Raw genomic sequence first — 4,051 nt, 5'->3', positions numbered from 1 at the left:
ATAATGAACACATTGGGACACACGTACAGGTCAAGGATATAGAATCATGCAAAATGTTATCAAGAGCTAAGTGGAGTGGTTATCCAATTCAGAGCTATAAGCACAAGTTACTGGCAGAGGCAAATAAGCTACCAAGATAATAAGACTCATTGATTATACAGAGATGATCTAACGGCAATTCATTTTACTATATTTATCATGCAAGTTCTCCTTTGGTTTTTTAACAAAGACATCTGACAACCCCCACCCTGCTTTGGCAGATACATATATATGTTCCTAGCATAGGTCATGCAAGTCAGAAAAATCAACACACATTGCTGGGAGGATGGCTCAGTGGGAAACTGCCTGCTTTGCAAGTACAAGGACCTGACTTCTATCCATAGAATGCATCTACATAGCACACCAGGTGTGGTGTCACACACTTGTTCACCCAGTGTAGGGAGGGGGGATAGGAGGATTCACTGACTAACCAGCCTTATTGGTCAGCACAGTACACTGATAGATCCTGTCTCAAAATAGGTGTGTGGCATTCTTAAATATATGACCTTAGGGAGTTCTCCAGCCTTCACATACAGGTGCACTAGTACACAGACACACACACACACAAGCACACACATACACACACACACACGTATCAAGAAAAGAAAAATCAACATATAGATGGAGAAAATGTTGATTAAAGTAGATACAAATCTCAGTTAAAGGGATAATCTATTCAGTACAATGCATCTGGCAAGTGTCTCGTTGTTTTGCTCAAGTAGCCATCAGTATCCGCTACTCGAAAGTGAAAAACTTCCAGAAGTGATTAAAAAGTAAGTTTTTTTGTTGTATTCATTTTGTAAATTGCAACACATGACCTCTGTACACAGATCTACTTCATCAGCATTGGCAGGACTCTACCCACGATCACTCCTCTGCCCAATACATGGGACCATGAAATGTGCGACTAGAAGCACTGTCCACTGCATTGCCTATTTTTCACTGCATTACCTTCAGGACACCTAGAATGGGGCCATACTGCAGTAGATGTGTATTTTTGACTAGCAGTAACTTTTGCTAAATACCAGAGGCAAGTTCTTGTAAATAAACTCCTACCCTATGCTCTATTAAAAAAAGCAAAACTGTGTTTAAAGCTGTTTGTTTGATTAAAAGATAAAAATTAAAAGAAATGCTTACATCTCCCTTATGTCAGCTGCAAGTATAAGTTGACATTGACTTAATAGAGAGAGTTGGTAAGATAGCTGACTTACCCATTCAATTAATGCCCAAATCCCAAACATGTTCTCTACTACATTAGTCACTTTTTGATGCTGTGATAAAGCACCATGATCAAACTCATACTATGGCAGAGTGTTTATTTTGGCAAATGGTTCCAAAGGGAGAGTCTGTAGTAGAAGGGGACTCTACTGTATATGGCAGCAGGTGTCAGGAGCAGAAAGCTGAGAGATCACATCCTCCACCTGAACATGATGCAGAGAGAGAACTGGAAGTAGAGAAGCTGTAAACTCCCAAAGCCTGCTCCTTGCAGCATACTTCCTCCAGCATGGCTCCACCTAGTAAATGTTCTGTGGAGTCCCCAAGCAGCATCAGGGACTAAGAGTTCAATACAGGTCCTTGTGGGGAGGCAATTCTCACTTATATCACCACATATACTAATTTCCAACCTGCAATTTCATCGCACTTTGGATCACTACCATGTCTGGGCTGAGCATATTGTCTTGTGGGTTTCACAGTTTTTTCTTCCTGATAGGCATCTTCTCTGTCACTATCACCTGGTGTCCCAGGTCAGCTTTTTTTTTTTTTTTTTTTTTGTCGCCATTACAGTAAGACCTTGGTCTGATTTTTGTTACAGTCAAAAGCTACAGCCGGCACAGGGCTCCTTAAAATGTTGCTTAGTCTGCAAAGTAGTACTTTCATAATTTTCCTAAGTTGCTTATCACTTTCTGTGAACTTATCACTTTCCTCTTACAGGTTTCCACTGCAGTTAAAATAAGCCAGCCCTGTACAAACTTCTTAAAGTTGTCACTACTCAGATCTTTCAGTATCAACAGCTGCCACAAAGCCTCATGCCTCAGTCATCTGAATTTCTTCCCAATTACCACTATATGAAGAGAGATCAGTAATTATGATGTTGTTGTATCTCAGGGGTTATCACTTCACCCCTAATAGTAGTTCCCTACAGCCATCAGCACAGGAAGAGACCCATTTGATTCTAGGAACCTGCTATAAATTCACTTGTCCGAACAGTTGAGTCAGAGGCTGGGATTTTTAGGCAGTATAGTTCTGTAGCTCAAAATTTAGGTAACTGAAGCCAGTCACACAAGGAAGCAAAGATAACACAAGAAACAATTTTCAAGCTGGCAATGGCAAGTATTGTGGTTGGGTTGTGCAACATCTCCCACAGGTTCATGTTTAAACATTTAAACTACAGCTGATAGGTGTGTTTTGGAAGGTTGTAGAACCTTTTGGAGAAATAGCCTTGTTGGAGGAAGTGAGTCACTGGGGCAGCCTTATGGTACGATAGGTTCCATTTTCCACCCTCACTTTATGACTACAGATTCAGTGTGACTACCACTTCATTGATCTGTGCTATGTCTTCCTGGACATAATGGACCTTACTTCTTCTTAAATTGTAAGCCAAAATAAAGTTTTCTTAAGTTGCTTTCTGTCAGATATTTGGTGGTAACAATGAGAAAAGTATCCTAATTCCATGAAAAAGAATTGTTTTTTTCAATAGAAAAGTTGCCCTCTTAGCCTTGCAAACAGATCTTCACTGAAGCCAGTGAAGGAATCTGTGGGACAAAAGGCAACTCACTTATCTCCTGGCTTAGTTTTTCCCAACAAGATGTTTAACATTCCAGTACCTTTGGATTGAGCTATCTGTTTGCTGTGAGAATCCTACAACAGCATCAATAGGGAAGATGTATCAGCCAAGGCACTGCCAGGTTGGGACTGTAGGAAAGAGGCGATCACCCGCAGGAACTGGTGAGGGAGGGGAAGCTCCACCCAGACATAGGCAAGGCTGACAGGACTTGAGGTCACAACACGTCTTTCATGAGCATATAAAACAGTGTTATTAAATATATGTAAATGTTTTATATTTGCCTCAAACTCGCTTCTCCTCCTGTGTTCCCTGTCTTACTGAATGTCACACTTCCTGTTGTATCTACATGTCTAGTCAGAAACCTAGGTATTTTGTTGAAAAAAATCCATCTCCTGACAATTCAGTGAACCTATGATAGTTAATTTTGACATCTCCTTAAAATCCATTCAGTGCCCTTAGCCCTTCCTCAGCTTCTCTGCAGTTACCTTCACTGGTGTTACCTCTTCTAGTTTCCTAGTCTTCAGTCTTCTTCATTTCATTGCACTTTTTTTTTTTTCATAGAACAGCTAGAGCAATGACTTTGAAAATCAATGCTGATTTTTCTTTTATTTGCAATCATCTATTGTTCTTATTCGCTTAAAGCAGCCTCCATATCTAGGCACCTTCCCCGCTTCCTTTCTTAGTGGCTAATCCAAACCAAATGCTTTCAGTTTCATGAAAATGGGCATTTTACTGTTTCTGTGTGTGTTAATTTCATGTAGAATATTGCTTTTCCACATTTGTCTCATAATTTCACGTTATCTTTCTACTTTTAATATTTCATTATGACTGCCCTTCAAAAATAAACTACATACACTTCCCTGTCCCTCCTCCATTAGATTAATCTTGGGTTATTGAATGATATGTAATAATTTGCTAATTCAACATAACCACCTCACTATCTACTTTTATTAGTCTTTTCACTAAATCTTGCTGCTGCTTATTTTATATTTTCTTTATACTTGACTGAAAACTGCCAAATTTAAAAACCTGGTCTTGCTCACTGATATTTTAGCACAATGTCCAGGCTTTAATACCTGTTTCTTGAGTGAAGAAATACTAACATTTGGAAATTATTAGAGATTTCATATGTTGCTTTTGCAAAGCTTAATGCAACCCCCTTTGTGTTGAAGAAAACTACAATGAGACTTCAGGAAGACAAAGGCAGATTCAATCATAAAATGAAGG

Source organism: Nannospalax galili, unplaced genomic scaffold, assembly GCF_000622305.1.
Source record: "Nannospalax galili isolate Female #2095 unplaced genomic scaffold, S.galili_v1.0 scaffold292, whole genome shotgun sequence".
NCBI lineage: Eukaryota > Metazoa > Chordata > Mammalia > Rodentia > Spalacidae > Nannospalax > Nannospalax galili.
Note: the sequence above shows the minus strand (reverse complement) of the source record.